General features: G+C 41.1%; 1 non-coding gene across 1 annotated transcript; it reads right to left on the bottom strand.

Moving 5' to 3' along the window:
* Positions 1 to 16037: 16037 nt before the first annotated feature.
* On the bottom strand, positions 16038 to 16167 carry LOC127691742 (small nucleolar RNA SNORA17). The gene has a single exon (XR_007979339.1). It is a non-coding gene; the product is annotated as a small nucleolar RNA SNORA17 (small nucleolar RNA).
* Between the last annotated feature and the right edge of the window lie 2946 nt (positions 16168 to 19113).

The following is a 19113-nucleotide window of genomic DNA, read 5'->3' as shown; positions in this document are numbered from 1 at the left end:
ACTCTTGCTTTCCCTGTTGTGCCTCGGCTTCCTAAGCAACAGTCACCTGCTCACTGTTACTATTGTCATTCAGTCCATGGCAACTGAACAATGACACTTGAAAAACTTTCTCCCAGTGTTTCTCCCAGTATGTAGGTGTTAAACCATATGTTTAATCAACATTTGAGTGTCTCTTGTGCACCATGTGTTATGCAGGGTTCTGAGGACACAATATGATGGTGATCAGGGTTGACACAATCTTAGTCTCAGTGTTTATTGAATGACTAACATTAGTTAGGTAAGTGTTTAAAGTGGGGAGGCTGTAAAGTGTTGTAAGCTAAGGTCAGTTGGCCATCAGGTGAAGCATCCTTCAGGAAGTGACCCTTGATGGGTAGATGTTAACTAGGAGCAAGGGCAAGTGGTCTATGTTGGAGGCAAAGCTGTGACACCCACTGTGTACTGATCAAAAGAGAGAAGCACAAAGATCACTGTGACTGATGGACAGTGTAGCTTTCACAGAAGCTGAAGAGAGGAATGGCTATGCAGAGACTGGCAGACCACGGGGGGGGGGGGGGGGGGGTCTGCATCTAGGTCCAAAAAATGTGAACCCATTTGTAAGGTTAGTGAAACTAGATTCACAGTTTGGATTCCTTATCTCAGTTGAATGAGTTTAATTCAAAGACAACGTGTGTGGTAATTGCTGAAGTCACTGGTAAGGGGATGAGAGGAAACAGAAGAGGAGCTGCAAGAGTCATCACTCAGGATGCACACTGGCCTGACACTGCTGTCTCTAGTCACTATTGACAGTCAGTGACCATGTCATCTGCTCCCTGCTTATTTGTTTGTTTATTCATTTGTTTTTTTTATTTAAAGGCAGGGTATCTCTGTGTAGCACTGGCTATCTTGGAACTTGCTCTGCAGACCAGGTTGAACTTGTGTCCTCAGAGAAGTGCTTGCCTTTGCCTCCATAGTGCTGGGATTAAAGGCATGCACCACCACTGACTAGTTATCTTCTTTTTAAAAGCTGATTTGTGTCTGTCTGTCTGTCTGTCTGTCTGTCTGTCTGTCTGTCTGTCTCTCTCTCTCTCTCTCTCTCTCTCTCTCTCTCTCTCTGTGTGTGTGTATGTGTGTGTATGTGTGTGCGCGCGCGCATGCATCCTTATGTGGATGCCAGAAGTCAGCATTGAGTATCCTTTTTGATTATTCTCTGTTTCAAACTTTACTTGTTGAGGCAGGGTCTCTCACTAAGCCTGGGATTCAAAAGTTATCTGATTAAAGCTCTGGGCTCATACTTCTGTGCCCAGCTTTGTAACGTTGGTAGTGGTGGGCCAAACCCAGCTCTTCTTCTCTGCATGGGAGGTACGTGTGCCTGCTTCTTTTCACGGGCTCCCTTTTTCTCTTGTCCTTTTAGCAGCTGGTAATATCTTTAATGGCTTTCACACAGATCTGGAAAGGAGAGGGCCAATTTGTTTAGCTCTACTAATTATAATTGCCCACACTGGCCTGTTTCACTGCCAGCCCATTCTCTAAGAAGCCTGGATAGACACTGAGCCAATTTCACTGCTCAGATTACATCCTTAGAGTTAGTCCAGGCATAGTGGTACCTATAGTCCTAGTATAGTAATTGCACATAGCTTTTTATTTTGGGCTCTTTGTTTGTTTGTTTGTTTGTTTTGGCTAGCTTAGGCTGCATAGTGGAACCTTGGTTCTAAAATCTAATAAGGAAACATACATAGAGTTGGTTTCTTTTACAAGTCACCTTGGATAAGATTTTGGGATCTGGACTTTTAGCAAAGAATTCAGACCACTCTGATGTCTAACGTCAAGAGCTGTTAGTTATGGTCACAATAGGCATGGAAGTGGAAGCCGTTGGTTCTCATGCCGATTTGGCCACGTGCTCCTTGTATTTTCTGAGATAAGATAGTTAAGACTGTGAAGTCTGATTTCCCATCTGTAAAACAACACTTTTTTTTCTAATGGAGTTACTGTTCAAGGAGGATGGGTTCATGTCAGAGAAGCACTTAACACTGTCTAATATGGGAAGGCAAATCAATGAATATTAATTCCCGAGAGGGTGATGTTGAAGATGACTTTATCATAAGAGTTCTAGCAAGATGCAGGCTCTGACTGAGATGGTACCAGTGATGTTCATCAGAGGATGCTCAGTGGGAAGAGATGGGAAATGGAACACACATGACGCACAGGACGAGGCTACTGCCACTGTTCTGATGGGGAGCATTGTGGAGCCTGGGGAGAGCTGAGTTTTTGGAGCAGAGACCACTTGAAAGTCAGCTGTTGGAAGGAGGCAGCTACTGCTGTAATGGCAGCGAAGCAGGGAAGGACTGGAATGAAATTTCCCATCAAATCTGAATCTGTGCCTCCCAGTACCTAAGTCCATCAATTGTAGCAAAGAAGTCTTGCAGAAATAACTGTGGGGGTGGTTGCCAGGGCATAATAGTCAAGGGTGGTGAATGGAAGGAGAGGGGGAGATAAACTAGGTCATCAAATAGGAGGATACAGGAGGAGATGTGATGGAAGGAAAGTGAGAGGACTCGCCATCAATATGTGTGCTAGGCTTATTGGGTCTGAACTGCAGCTGGCATTCTCTAAAAAACACATGTTTCTTTTTTTTTTCTTTTTTTTTTTTTAAAGCCAGGTGCTCCTGGACCTTTTTTCCCACTCCATGTTTCATAATATTTTGGAACATTTAGACTGTTTATACTAGTCAGTCTTAAGCCATCTGGGTAAATTAAAAAAAAAAAAAACAACTCTCTCCCTCAGTCAATTGGACCTTGAAGCGACGTGAAGATGGTATGTTAAGTGTACTGAGTAGATGTCAAATTAAGGACAGGGACTGTGTAGGCAGTGTGTGTGTGTGTGTGTGTGTGTGTGTGTGTGTGTATGTAAGAGAGACAGAGAGTGAGAGAGACAGAGAGGAGAGAGAGGGGGCAGACAGACAGACAGACAGATGGCTCTGTGGGTTTACCTGACAAGACTACAGGACCACCTGTAGGAGAGTGGCAACTCTCAGTGGGAGTCTTGTACGTCAGCTGCATGGACACAGACATTACTGGGGGTTAGGGTTTCATAAACTAGGGGAATGCCATCACAGAGAAGAGTGGGTTTCTTTGTGAAACTGGGATTGTTCTCATAATTGGGTTCTTTTCCTTCATGTTTCTGAGCAAAAACAAAAAATCAGGTTATTGGAGAGTCCGAGGCCTGCCTGTTGGGGGTTGGCTAACCCTCTTTGTTAAGTTCATTCAGGGATCTCCATCCAGGCATCCAGAATCGGCAGCTTCATGTGTAGTTTGAGGCCAGTTAAAACTAGAATTTTGCATTTTTCATGTGTGCTCTTTTCCTGGATACAAGGACTCCTAGATCCTTGAAGTGATCACTAGCTATTCATAGATCAATAGCTAGTCATTGTTGAGGGTCACTTCGCTCTCTGAAAAGATAAACACATGTTTCATCCCAAGAGATGCAGGTAGACAAAGCTCCCCACTCGGTTAGGGTGATTGCCACAGCTCCAGACTTTGCATAATGCTCTTGTGCTGACACTGTGTGACACTCTTCTTCGTTACCCACTGTGGCCCTCTGACAGAAGATCTGTCATCATTTATGAACAAAGGCATTCTAACTTAGAGGGATTACATTTCTAACCTAAAATTCTATTTTCTTCTCAGTGGATCAGACTGAAATCAAACCTGAGGCTCTGGAGTTTCAGACTTGATGGGTTTTTTATTGCATTATGTCACCTCTTCCTGATGATTTGCTCATGATAATAGCTCTATAAATCTAATGAAAAAATCTGACCAAAATTTTCTAACTTATGCTAGCCTCCTACATATCCCTGAAGCACATCTTATTTCTATTTAGTATCATGGATAACCTGCTTTATAATTACATGTGACTTTCTTCCTGCTCTTACTGGAAATAGGGCATTAATAATGATAATGGTAGATGACATTAATTCGAAGCATCTTAAATGCTGCATGTTACCCTGTACACTTATCACCCATCCCCTCCAGGTTTCACGGTGCTTGTGGTTTGTGCCACACAAATCTCGTATACAGTTTGTTTAAGAACACACAGATAATAAGACCTGGGTTTCAAGTATGGAGTGTTCTGACTGTGCAACCCAAGCTCTTAACCTCTGTCTCCTCATATGGGACCCTAAATTAACCACTTCATCTTCCACGCCTAACCTATGAAACTAGACGTTTTAGAATGCAGTGTGATAGCCACTGGTTAGAGCACAGTACCCAGTGCTCTTTCCTTTTTCATATCCTTGCTCCTGTTTATAGAAATTTGGTTTGTTTCAGGTTGGAACCTATCCACAGTGCTATGAACAGTTTTCCACAGTGACATTTGAGTGGAGTGGGCTTTTGGGACTATAATGTCTAGTCATCTCAGAAACGATCAGATTGTTTAGCAGAGAGATGCTTCCATATCAGGCTCTTACCCCAAGGTCTGCTTCTCAATCAGCACCTGCCATTGCCATACCCTAGAGCTTGAGCCATTCCATGTCGGCATGAGTTTTATTGGTACTTCTTTGATGACTACTGATATGCTTATTAGCTGTTTTGTTATCTTGGGAATGGTATTGAGCAGTAAAAAGGAACAAATTACAAATATCCACATCAGCATGTGCAAACTGAAAAACCCATTAGGCTGAATAAAAAATTCAGATACATTAAAAAAAACAGTCATGCAGTATGATTCCATGTATTTTCCAACAGCTCACAAAACAAGCAAAACTAATTTGTGGAAATACAAGTTAAAATAGTTAAAATCTCCACAGTGGATTGTGGTTTAATAGTGTAAAGAGACTCTCTAGGATAAAGATAGTGTTTTAAATCTTGAGCAAGGGGGGCTTATGAGTATAATCCACATATAAATCAATTTTTATTAAAAGCTTTACCAGTAAATTTTTTAATTAAAGGTGTCCCAGCAAACAGCACTTTCGTTCCCAAGTCCTGAGCTCTGTTCCACTCTCCTCCTGTGGATGCCCTCCCTGGTTTTGTCTTTGAACATTGTTCCTCCTCCATGAGGTGGGAATACCCCTGAGAATCAAGAACTTACTTCTCTAGTAAATAAGTTCTCGATTCTATTAGTGAAAATTCCTCTCCTTTCAATGGGAATTTGAAGGGATAATTTAATTTATTGAATTCTTCAATTTTGTTCTCATAAAACCTGTTAAATAAACTACAAAGTTGGGCTTGAGGCATTTGAATAATGTGTATTGATTCTTTCCCAGAGCTTAATCTAATGCCATGATTCTGAAGTCAGCTCAATTCTTTTTGTCCCACAGAAGGAAGCCAGAAGTGCACAGTATCTCCTGCAGGGACAGCATCTTCTGTAGTCAGGCAAGTCTTGTTCCAATGGTGCAGTGAGTTATGTAATCATGGACATGGGCACTTCCTGCTGCTCGCTGTTCACTCGCTTGAGCTTATCAAGGGATGAAGCTGGTAATTTGTTTTCAAGAAACACAAGCTTGTTCTGAGAAAAAATTTGCACCCATCCTTCAGCCTAGTATTTACCAATGTTTTATATAAATGATATATATCACATATATCATCATCTGCATATATATGTATTTTGCTTGTTTAGTTTGTTCTGAGTATAGTAATGAACATAATTGGGAGTTTCTATCCCACCTTAGACCATTTAATTCCCAAATAAAATACACAAAAGCTTTATATTATAATTAGCCTAAAAGCAGTAGAGGTGGGAATATATCAACTCTGTATGTTATTCTGTCTGTTTCCTTGTCAATATCCCTCAGATATCACTTGCCATGTTCCACCTGTCCACTCCTACTTTAACGCTGGTCCTCATGGCTGTGGTCTCATTATCCATCTAGTCCACAGCATCTTCTCCCTTTTCTTCTCTCTCCCCAGTCTCCTCGAAGACCTCAAGCCCAGGAAAGAAAGTCCTGCCTATCTCTCTCTTCTGCCCAGCTACAGGCTATAGTACAGTGTTCTTAAGGTACTTTTATGCTCTTCTGTATATGTATTTTTTCTTTGTAGGGATGAATACTAACCAGAACCTTGTACAAATATCTGTTGACATTTTCTTTAGCCACTGATCCATCCATGGATAGCTGGGATGCCTTCCCCTTTTGCTGATGATATTCTTCTATGAGCACGAGAGTGCAAATACTGCTTAAGTAGCTGCTTTCAGTTAGAGGTGTGTGCAAGTAGCTTTAAGTAAAATGAATGGAATGTGAAATAATGTTATTTTAAGTTATATTTTTAGGAAATACCAGTTTTGGACAGAATGCTCCTAGTCTCAATCTATGTCCTGGAGTTAATTGTCTGACATGGCTCTCCATACACAAATCCTGCCCAGAGGGAGCTGGTTTCTCAGGAATGTTGTCACTCCTAAGTTCACAGGTGAGACCAATACTTTTGCTCCAATAACTCGAAAAAAGGGACTGATTAGGAGATCACAGGACACAGGAACCAAGGAGCAACTGGGGTCAGAATCCTTCTGGACTCCATCTGCACCTCAACTTAACCCTGTGGCACAGCTCTCTGTACCTAAATCCCACCCAGAGAGAGCTAGTCTCCCAGGCGTGTTAACACACATAATATCACAGGCTCACAGGATCACAGGAAGGAAACAGCTCCAGTCAGAAACAGCAAGACCAACTAACACAAGAGATAACCAGATGGCAAGAGGCAAGTCTAAGAACATAAGCAACAGAAACCAAGGCTAATTGGCAACATCAGAACCCAGTTCTCTTACTACAGCAAGTCCTGGATACCCCAACACACTGGAAAAGCCAGATTCAGATTTAAAATCCCATCTTGTGATGCTGATATAGGACTTTAAGAAGGACATAAATAATTCCCTTAAAGAAACAGAGGAGAACACAGGGAAACAGATGGAAGCCTTAAAGAGGAAACACAAAGATCCCTTAAAGAATTATAAGAACACAACAAAACAGGTGAAGGAATTAAAGAAAACCATCAAGGATCTAAAAATGGAAATAAAAACAATAAAAAATCACAAAGGGAAACAATTCTGAAGATAGAAAACCTAAGAAAAACATCAGGAGTCACAGATGCAAGCATCACCAACAGAATATAAAAGACAAAAGAGAGAATCTCAGGTGCAGAAGATTCCTTAGAGAACATTGACACAACAGCCAAAGAAAATGGAAAAAGCAAAAATCTCCTAACCCCAAAACATCCAGGGAATCCAGGACACAATGAAGAGACCAAACCTAAGGATAATAGATATAGAAGAAAGTGAAGATTCCCAGCTTAAAGGTCCAGTAAATGTCTTCAACTAAATTATAGAAGAAAACTTCCCTAACCTAAAGAAAGAGATGTGCATGTACATATAAGAAGCCTACAGAACTCCAAACAGATTGGACCAGAAACAAAATTCCTCCTGTCACATAATAATCAAAACACCAAATGCACAAAACAAAGAAAGAATATTAAAAGCAGTAAGGGAAAAAGGTCAAGTAACATATAAAGACAGACCTATCAGGCTTCTCACCAGGGACAATAAAAGCCAGAAGATCCTAGGAAGATGTCATATAGACCCGAAGAGAACACAAATGCCATCCCCAGCTACTTTATCCAGCAAAACTCTCAATTAACATAGATGGAGAAACCTAGATATTCTATGACAAAGCCAAATTGCAGTATCTGCAAAAGCAGTATCTTTCCATGAATCCAGCCCTACAAAAGATAATAGATGGAAAATTCCTACAAACTATACCGTAGGAAGAGCAAGAAAGTAATCTTAATTTATGGAGACCCACTAGATGTTCTACAAGGGACACACCCATTGGCCATGCTCCTAGACACTAGGCTTCTAACACAAGGCCCTCAATTTTATAATTCTGTGACAATCAGTCACGTAGGACAGTACCACAAGCCCCTGATATTCTGTCTGGCCTCCACCCCCACAGCCAGCTATGTTCCTTCCCACAGTTTTCTGGCAACAGTCAAATAGGCCCAGCACACTATGAAAGAGTGTGCTTGTCCCCTCTTTTCTCCCTTGCTCTCTTCTCTTACTCTCTTGCTCTCTCTCTTGTCTCTTTGCTCCCCCTCTCTCCCCATTCCCTTTCCTTCCCTCTCCACATGGCCATAGCTGGCCTCTACTTCTCTTCCTTCCTTCCTTCTTTCCTTCCTTCCTTCCTTCCTTCCTTCCTTCCTTCCTTCCTTCCTTCCTTCCTTCCTTCCTTCTCTCTCTCTCTCTCTCTCTCTCTCTCTCTCTCTCTCTCTCTCTCCAATAAACTCTCAAAACCCATGGTCTACTTCTTCTCATCTGGACCCGCAGTGCTGGAATAATGGGGCTGGTCTTCCCTTAAAGAGGCACGAGTCTAGTCCCATGCTAGAAGCCCTCGCAGCATTACCAGCCACAGCTGCCACCAAGCTAAGCTGCCTGAACAAGCTGCCCCAGTTAGCCAAGGACTGTTGTCCCCTCCGGACCCAGCTGGAGCTCTCCTCCTGCCCACTTCCCCTTTGGACCTGGGCCTGACCGTAGCCCCGTAGGCCTATACTCAAGTACCATAGGCCCAAACTTCTGTTCTCAGCTTTTCTGTTACATTCAGCAGCATCTGCGGTGTCCAAGACTGAGGACCTATTTGCCTCTATGAGGTCCAAGGACCCACAAGCTCTGCCCTGCTGGCTCCCCAGGAAACCCCCAATTACTGGCCTTTCCCACCCCAAGAGTGGGGTTCTGTGGCTTCTCTAAACCCCGTGCCTGTCCAGTGGTTCTGTGGGGATGCGCACAGTCCAACTGCCTGTGTCCGCCTTGCCCAGCTGCCTGAGCCCTGGGCAGGACATGGGCCATCAATCACCCTTTAACCTACACACCCATATTCATAAAAGAAATTTTACTAAAGCTCAAAGTACACATTGCACCTTACATATTAATACTGGGAGAATTACTACCCCACTCTCTTCAATGGACAGATCATAGAAACAGAAACTAAACAGAGGCACAGTGAAACTAGTAGAAGTTATGAACCAAATGGATTTAACAGATATCTTTAGAACATTTCATCCTAAAACAAAAGAATAGACCTTCTTCTCAGCACCTCAGGTACTTTCTCCAAAACTGACCATGTAATTGGTCACAAAACAGGCCTCAAAAGATAAAAGAAGATTGAAATGATCCGATGCATCCTATCAGATCACCCCAGACTAAGGCTGGTCTTCAATAGCAACAGAAACAACAGAAAGCCCACATACATATGGAAGCTGCGCAATGCTCTACTCTGATAACTTGATCAAGGAAGAAATAAAGAAATTAAAGACTTTTTAGAATTTAATGAAAATGAAGACACATCAGCATTAACCCTGTGGCACAGCTCTCTGTACCTAAATCCCACCCAGAGAGAGCTAGTCTCCCAGGCGTGTTAACACACATAATATCACAGGCTCACAGGGTCACAGGAAGGAAACAGCTCCAGTCAGAAACAGCAAGACCAACTAACACAAGAGATAACCAGATGGCAAGAGGCAAGTCTAAGAACATAAGCAACAGAAACCAAGGCTAATTGGCAACATCAGAACCCAGTTCTCTTACTACAGCAAGTCCTGGATACCCCAACACACTCATAGCTCTAAGTGCCTCCAAAAAGAAACTGGAGAGACCTTACACTAGCAGCATGCCAGAACACCTGAAAGCTCTAGGACAGAAAAGAAGCAAATACACCCAAGAGAGGTAGATGGCAGGAAATCATCAAACTCAGGGCTGAAATCAACCAAGTAGAAATGAAAAGAACTATATAAAGAATCAACAAAACTAGGTCCTGGTGGTTTGAGAAAAATCAAGAAGATAGATAAACCCTTAGCCAGACTAACAAGAGGGCACAGAGACAGCATCTAAATTAATGAACTCAAAAATGAAAAGGGAGACATAACAACTGAAACTGAGGAAATTAAAAAAGAATCATCAGATTCTATTAAGAAGCCTGTATTCAACAAAACTGGAAGGGATGGAATGGACAATTTTTTAGACAGATAGCAGGTACCAAACTTAAATAAGGATTAGATAAACCATCTAAACACTCCAATAACCCCTAAAGAAAATGAAGCAGCAGAAATTTAATATCTCCTTAGCAAAAAAAAAAAAAAAAAAAAAAAAAAAGCCAAGACCAGATGGGTTTACTGAAGAATTCTATCAGACTTTCAAAGAAAACCTAATACCAATACTCTTCAAACTATTCCACAAAATACAAACAGAAATAACAGTACCAAATTCATTCTATGAAATCAGTTACACTGAGACCAAATCCTCACAAAGACCGAACAAATAAAGAAAACTTCATAACAATTTCACTTATGAATATCAATATACAAATACTCATAAAGTCTCACAAACTGAATCCAAAAACACATCAAAACAATTCTTCATCTCGATCAAGTAGGCTTCATCCTAGGCATGCAAGGATGGTTCAATAGATGGAAATACATCAATGTAATCAACTATATAAACAAAGTCAAAGGGGAAAAATACATAATCATCTCATTAGATGCTGAGAAAGGACTTGACAAAATCCTATACACCTTCATGATAAAATTTTTGAAATGATCAGAAATTTAAGGCCCATACCTAAATATAGTAAAAGCAATATACAGCAAACCAGTAGCTAACATTAAACAAAATGGAGTGAAACTTTAAGCAATCCCATTAGTGGGACTAGACAAGGCTGCCCACTCTCTCCATACCTATTCAATATAATACTAGAAGTCCTAGTCAGAGAAATTAGGCAACAATAGGAGGTCAAAGGAATACAAATTGGAAAGGATGAAGTCAAGATATCACTATGTGCAGATGATATGATAGTACACGTAAGTGACCCCCAAAATTCCACCAGAGAACTACTAAACTGATAAACAACTTCCGCAAAGTGGCTGGATTTAAAATTAACTCAAACAAATCAGTATCCTTTCTTTGTTTAAGGAATAAACAAGCTGAGAAAGAAATTAGGGAAATGACACCCTTCACAATAGTCACAAATAATATAAAATACTTGGTGTGATTCTAAGCAAGTGAAAGATCTCTGTGACAACAACTTTGTCTCTGAAGAAAAAAATGAAAGAAGATCTCAGAAGATGGAAATTTATCCCATGCTCATGGATTTGAAGGATTAATATAGTAAAAATGGCCATCTTGCTGAAAGCAATATACAGATTCAATGCAATCCCCATCAAAATTCCAACCCAAATCTTCATAGAGTTAGAAAAAGCAATTTGCAAATTCATCTGGAATAACAAAAAACCCAGGGTAATGAAAACTATTTTCAACAATAAAAGAACTTCTGGTGGAATCATCATCCTTGACCTCAAGCTATACTACAGAGCAATTGTGATAAAAACTCCATGATATTGGTACAGTGGCATGTAGGTAGATCAATGGAATAGAATTGAAGATTCAAAAATGAACCCACACACCTATGGCCACTTTATATTGAAAAAGGAGCTAAAACCATTCAGTGGAAAAAACACAGCTTTTTCAACAAATGGTGCTGGATCAACTAGTGGTCAGCATGTAGAAGACTGCAAATTGATCCATTTTTATCTCCTTGTACAAAGCTCACATCCAAGTGGATTAAGGACCTCCACATAAAACTGGATACACTGAATCTAAGAGAAGAGGATATAGGGAAAAGTCTTGAATACATGGGCACAGGGAAAAGTTCCTGAACAGAACACCAGTGGCTATGCTCTAAGATGAAGAATCAACTAATACAACCTCATAAAATTGCAAAGCTTCTGTAAGGCAAAGGACACTGTCAATAAGACAAAATGGTAACCAACTAATTGGGAAAAGATCTTTACCAATCCTACATCCAATAGAGGGCTAATACCCAATATATACAAAGAACTCAAGAAGTTAGACTTCAGAGAACCAAATAATCCTATTAAAAATGGGGTACAGAACTAAACAAAGAATCTTCAACTGAGAAATATTAAATGGCTGAGAAGCACCTAAAGCAATGTTCAACATCTTTAGATATTAGGGAAATGCAAATCAAAACAACCTTGAGATTCCACCTCATACCAGTCAGAATGGCTAAGATCAAAAACTCAGGTGACAGTAGATGCTGTCGAGGATGAGGAAAATGTTCCTCCACTGCTGCTGGGATTGCAAGGTAGTAAAATCACTCTGGAAATCAGTCTGGTGGTTCCTCAGAAAATTGTACATACCTGAAGACCCAGCTATACCACTCCTGGGCATATATCCAAAAGATGCTCCAACATGCAATTAAGGATACATGTTCCACTATATTTATAGCCTTATTTATAATAGCCAGAAGGTGGAAAGAACCCAGATGTCCTTCAACAGTGGAATGGATAGAGAACATTTGGTGCATTTACACAATGGAGTACTACTCAGCTATTAAAAACAATGACTTCATGAAATTCTTAGGCAAATGAATGGATTTAGAAAATATCACCCTGAGTTTTCACAAAAAAAACCCACACATGGTATGTACTCACTGATAGGCTTATATGAGCCCAAAAGCTAGAAATACCCAAGATATAATTCACAGATCACATGAACCTCAAGAAGAAGGAGGATCAAAGTGTGGATACTCAATCCTTCTTAGAAGGCGGAGCAAAATACTTACATGAGGAAATATGGAGCCAAAGTGTAGAGCATAGCCTGAAGGAAAGGCCTTCCAGAGACTGCCCCATCTGAGGATCCATTCCATATATAGACACCAAACTCAGATACTATTATGGATGCCAAGAAGTGCTTGCTGACAGGAGTGTAATATAACTGTCTCCTGTGTGTCTGCTAGAGTTTAAGAACTACAGAGATGGATGCTAGCAGCTAACCATTGGACTAAGCACAGTATCCCCAATGGAGGAGTTAGAGAAAGGACTGAAAGATCTGAAAGGTTTTGCAATACCATAGGAAGAAAAGCAGTATCAACCAACCTAAACTCCTGTGCTCCGAGGGACTAAACCACCAACCAAACAGTACACATAGAGGGACCCCATGGCTACAGCTCCATATGTACCAGAGGATGGCCTTGTTGGAGCTTGAGTGGGAGGAGAAGTTCTTTTTTTTTTTTTTTTTTTTTTTTTTTTTTTATTATTCGATATAATTTATTTACATTTCAAATGATTTCCCCTTTTCTAGCCCCCCCACTCCCCGAAAGTCCCGCAAGCCCCCTTCTCATCCCCTTGTCCTCCCACCCACCCCTTCCCACTTCCCCGTACTGGTTTTGCTGAATACTGTTTCACTGAGTCTTTCCAGAACCAGGGGCCACTCCTCCTTTCTTCTTGTACCTCATTTGATGTGTGGATTATGTTTTGGGTATTCCAGTTTTCTAGGTTAATATCCACTTATTAGTGAGTGCATACCATGATTCACCTTTTGAGTCTGGGTTACCTCACTTAGTATGATATTCTCTAGCTCCATCCATTTGCCTAAGAATTTCATGAATTCATTGTTTCTAATGGCTGAATAGTACTCCATTGTGTAGATATACCACATTTTTTGCATCCACTCTTCTGTTGAGGGATACCTGGGTTCTTTCCAGCATCTGGCAATTACAAATAGGGCTGCTATGAACATAGTAGAACATGTATCCTTATTACATGGTGGGGAGTCTTCTGGGTATATGCCCAGGAGTGGTATAGCAGGATCTTCTGGAAGTAAGGTGCCCAGTTTTCGGAGGAACCGCCAGACTGATTTCCAGAGTGGTTGTACCAATTTGCAACCCCACCAGCAGTGGAGGAGTGTTCCTCTTTCTCCACACCCTCTCCAACACCTGCTGTCTCCTGAATTTTTAATCTTAGCCATTCTGACTGGTGTAAGATGAAATCTTAGGGTTGTTTTGATTTGCATTTCCCTAATGACTAATGAAGTTGAGCATTTTTTAAGATGCTTCTCCGCCATCCGAAGTTCTTCAGGTGAGAATTCTTTGTTTAACTCTGTACCCCATTTTTTAATAGGGTTGTTTGGTTTTCTGGAGTCTAACTTCTTGAGTTCTTTATATATATTGGATATTAGCCCTCTATCTGATGTAGGATTGGTGAAGATCTTTTCCCAATTTGTTGGTTGCCGATTTGTCCTCTTGATGGTGTCCTTTGCCTTACAGAAACTTTGTAATTTTATGAGGTCCCATTTGTCAATTCTTGCTCTTAGAGCATACGCTATTGGTGTTCTGTTCAGAAACTTTCTCCCTGTACCGATGTCCTCAAGGGTCTTCCCCAGTTTTTTTTCTATTAGCTTCAGAGTGTCTGGCTTTATGTGGAGGTCCTTGATCCATTTGGATTTGAGCTTAGTACAAGGAGACAAGGATGGATCAATTCGCATTCTTCTGCATGCTGACCTCCAGTTGAACCAGCACCATTTGTTGAAAAGGCTATCTTTTTTCCATTGGATGTTTTCAGCCTCTTTGTCGAGGATCAAGTGGCCATAGGTGTGTGGGTTCATTTCTGGATCTTCAATCCTGTTCCATTGATCCTGGAGGAGAAGTTCTTTAGCCCTGTGAAGGTTTGGTCCTTGCCCCAAAGTGAGGGAATAACAGGGCAAGGAAGAGGTAGTGAGTGCGGGAGCACTCTCATAGAAGCAGGGGAAGAGGCTTTGGGATAGGGGGTTTCCAGAGGGGATTTCCAGAGGAAACTGATTTTCATTTGAAATGTAAATAAATAAAATATCCAAATAAAAATAAAAAAAAGGAAATGCCAGTTTTTGTTTCTTTTTTCATAGTGATTGTATCACTTTACAACTTTTTATTGGTTCTTCGTGCATTTCACATCACGAATACCAATCCCTTTCATCTCTCCTTCTGTTCAAATCCACTCACAACCCTTATAACCTCTCACCTCAACAGAGGGAGAAAGAAATGTGATTGTGGAAACTGTGGTGTGTCACAGTGCATCCCACAGTATACCCTTTTGTCCATAGTCCTTTGCTTGCACATGTTCATTGCAAGGAGTCATATGAGTCCTCTGGCTTCTGAGACTCTATCAATACTGGAATGTCACTAGGACCGCTCTTGGATATCCTCTTGTTGCCCTTTTTCATAGAGACCCCGTAGGTTTGAATCTGTAGGACCAAACCCTTCAGGCTCTCCAGCAGTTCATTATTGGGGTAGATGTTGAGGTGGGTCAATTCAAAGCTTTGGATCTGGGCCTGAGAGGTATTTGAGCTGATCATCTTGCAGGGTCTCCTACTCTTATGCCCTCTGGGCTGTCTCACCAGGATTCTCCACAACCAGGGGAGTACAGGGCCCAGTCTCCCGAGTGTTGCAGCTGGTGAGGGGCTGGAAGAGCTCTCTTTCTCTGATGGCCCTGAGGCCAGCTCTCCTGCCTGCCTTTGGTGGGAAGGGGAAAGCAGGGAGAATGGCATCTCTCCCTCATTCATATCTTTGTGTGGGAGATGAGTGGCAGAGTCAGCTCCCCCGTCCTGTATCCTTGGGCCCACTCTCTCAAGCACTGCAGTGGGCTAGAGGCAAACTCAGCTCTCCTGCTGTCATGCCCCCATGGCAAGCTCTCCCAGAATGCCCAGGTGAGGGGTAGGGCCAGTTCTGCAAGGCCCTTAGACAACAACATATCCCTGGATGGCAGCCCAGACCATGGATATCCATCTGGCCTTTGGTGGTAACAGACCCCCGCTACTGCAGGATCATGGATTCAGACGTGGCCCCCAATGGCAGCACAGCCAGGATGCTACCATGGTTCCTGGTGGCACCACTGGCTACTCGCATCAGGCTGTTCCTCACTACCCTAGAGTTTCAGGTTCTGCCTCTCTTTATTGTGCCCACATCCTTCTGTTTCTTTTTCATTTCTCTCACCACTTAACTTCCTTCTCTTAGTTGCACCTAGAATATTGTGAGTGTCTGGAGTCATCTCAGGGGTGGTCTCAGGAGAGCTATGACTGGGTCATCTAGGGCATGGTCTGAGCCTCCCCACCCCCACCCCCACTGGCCTGTGCAGTGCTGAAGTGGTTGTCATTTCAGGCTAGTTCCCTATCTGGGCCACATGGTGCTTTGTCTAGTGGTCCCCTTGGGCTATCTCCTCAGGGTGGCACTGGTGGTTATCTCAGACTCATGTTTTTCAGGGAATGTTAAGTTAGTAATCATTCAGATGTTCACAGGGCAGAACACTGAGCACAGTTGTAGCCTTTCGTCTCTGCCACCTACTGATACACATGTGACACAGCAGCCACACCTGCAAAGCTTCTAGGGGCAGTGGTTGTACCATTTAATTCCTACCAACCTTGTGTGAGAATTCTGAATTCTCCAAATCCTGGAGAATTTTTTTTTAAAAAAATGTTTTCTTCATTTTTTTTTGGTAGTAGCCATTCTAATGAGGCAGTAGATTTATACTTCCCTCATAACTGAAAAATTGATCCCTCCCCCCCCCTCTCTCTCTCTCTCTCTCTCTCTCTCTGTAAGGGCTACCTCATATCTTTGTAGAAATATTTATGTAAATCATTTGCCCATTTAGAAAGGTGGTAGGTAGGTTTATTACAGGAGTTGTTCAAATAGTTTGAAAACATGGCCTGCTTGAACTTGACCTTACTTTTCACTATTGTGCATCCTTAACACACCTTTGCAACTTTACCCTACAGTACAAATAGTGTATTTTGCAATTCAAATGAAAACCATATTTTATGAGCACTCATTTCAAGTTTGACATTAGCAGAAGCAATGGGATGCTACAATGACACAACACTGGCCGGGACCTCCTCCCTCTAGCAGACATTCTGTGTACAACACATGGGAAACACCAAGAAATAAAGGCAGGACTATGAAATGCAACCAAGGTCAAGAAGTAAAATATGTGACTAGGAAGAGGGAACATAAAGTTTTGAGGGATAGTAGAGACAGGAAAGGCTTCTTTGGACCATATATGACTGAGGATCAAGGAGAAATGGAAGAAGGTAGGTCTCTGTGGGTCTAGGCAATAATGATTGCTCTGTTAGGTACATTTGCTAGTAATGGTTATTTTTCTTCCAATGTCCTATGCAATTTTAATATGCTTTTCCTGTTATTATTAAACATATAATAATCAAGTAATAGAACACCCACTTTGAGCAGATCTCTGCAGATCCAAGAAGATGTACTGTCTTATAGTGATGCTATGTAGACAAATAGATGACTTAAGTTTTAATGATGATCCTATAAGAATTCCTAAAATTATATTTGTGATTATTAAGCTCTTTTATAATGGGACTGCTACTAGGTCCTTTTCTGATAGTCAAAACTGCAATGAGAACTCTGCCAGTCTCCCAAGTGTCACAAGTAAATTGCTCTTAGATGGCAACCAGACTTTCTCCTACTCTTGAGCACATTCCAAGAGGTTGTGAAACAATTAATCAAAGGTCATAAAAAGGGAACTAACAATTTATTATAGGTGCTATATAGAAGATAAAATATTGACTGGTTTTAATCTATACAAAACTTCACTTATAACTTAGTTATGGTTTTAAACTTTCTATAAACCTGGAGAGAAGACAAGTGATAGATGTTTCACTAATTACTCCTAATGAATAGGCATGTAAACATTCTCTGTTGTAAATTTCTATTTCATTTTATGACTTGGTATTTTGTGTGAACTTGTGATGAACTTTGTAACATGTGATCATGTATTCTGAAAGATGTTTAAGGGCTGAAGACAAAGAGAAGAAAGACACCAGAAGAATTTAGGTGAGCCTAAAGGTGAGATAGTCATTTATCTATCTAATATCTATCTATCTATCATCTATCTATCTATCTATCTATCTATCTATCTATCTATCTATCTATCTATCTAATTGATTCTATCTTCCTATAGATCTCTGTGTAATACACTGTCCTTTGGTGCCAACTAAAAGACCATTTTGTATATTTATAAACTCAACAGTTTTGAGTTTGTTTTCTAGAGGTTTACAGTTGGGTATTTCTCATTAATATTTGTTATCCTCTTAAGGTTTTGTTTATAAAATGTGAGGTTCTGACTGGTGTAAGGTGAAATGTCAGGGTTGTTTTTATTTGCATTTCCAAGACTGGAGGAGTTGCTGAGGATGTGAAGAAAGAGGAACACTCCTCCACTGCTGGTGGGGATGCAAATTGGTACAACCACTCTGGAAATCAGTCTGGCAGTTCCTCAGAAAACTGGGCACATCACTTCCAGAGGTCCCTGCTATACCACTCCTGGGCATATACCCAGAGGATTCCCCAGCATGTAATAAGGATATATGCTCCACTATGTTCATAGCAGCCCTATTTATAATAGCCAGAAGCTGGAAAGAACCCAGGTATCCCTCAATGGAGGAATGGATACAAAAAATGTGGTATATATACACGATGGAGTACTATTCAGCCATTAGAAACAATGAATTCATAAAATTCTTAGACAAGTGGATGGAGCTGGAGAACATCATACTAAGTGAGGTAATCCAGTCTCAAAAGATCAGTCATGGTAAGCACCCACTGATAAGTGGATATTAGCTTAGAAACTTGGAATACCCAAGACATAATCCACATATCAAATGATGTCCAAGAAGAACGGAGGAGTAGCCCCTAGTTCTAGAAAGTCTCAGTGCAGCAGTATAGGGCAATAACAGAACAGGGAAGTGGGAAGGGGTGGATGGGGAAACCGGGGAAGGGGTGGATGGGGAAACCGGGGGAGGGGAAAGGGCTTATGGGACTTATGGGACTTATGGGAGTGGGGAGCCAGAAAAGGGGAAATTATTTGAAATGTAAATAAAATATATTGAATAAAAAATATAAAAAAATGTGAGTGTCTGTTTATAAAATGTGAGGTCTAGGAATACCTGCTTCCTGCTCCCCACCCCCTGCTAGGAATGGATGGATGTACAATTGCTCTAGGAAGATTTATAGCAAAGACTATCTTTCTATTCATTCAATTTGCTCAAATATCAGCTTTGTCAAAATGAGGAGTTAACTCTAGGTTCTAAAGATGGGTCTGCAATTAGAAGGGCTCCCTGTCACCTGACGCTGGGATAGCTCATGACTTGAGTGGTGTTGTATGAATGTTAACTTTATTCTCCACTTAAAAGTACATTTTACTTTTGCATAATTTTTCTTTGAGTTGCACTTCAGGACCAACGGTTGTAAACACAGTGCTTAGTTATTCCTTTGTGGTTTTAAAATTCAAACACTAGTAATAATGCATTTTTTGTATACATCAA

This window comes from Apodemus sylvaticus, chromosome 8 (genome assembly GCF_947179515.1).
Source record: "Apodemus sylvaticus chromosome 8, mApoSyl1.1, whole genome shotgun sequence".
NCBI classification, from domain to species: domain Eukaryota; kingdom Metazoa; phylum Chordata; class Mammalia; order Rodentia; family Muridae; genus Apodemus; species Apodemus sylvaticus.
The sequence above is the reverse complement of the archived record's forward strand: the minus strand, read 5'-3'. Positions and strand labels throughout refer to the sequence as shown.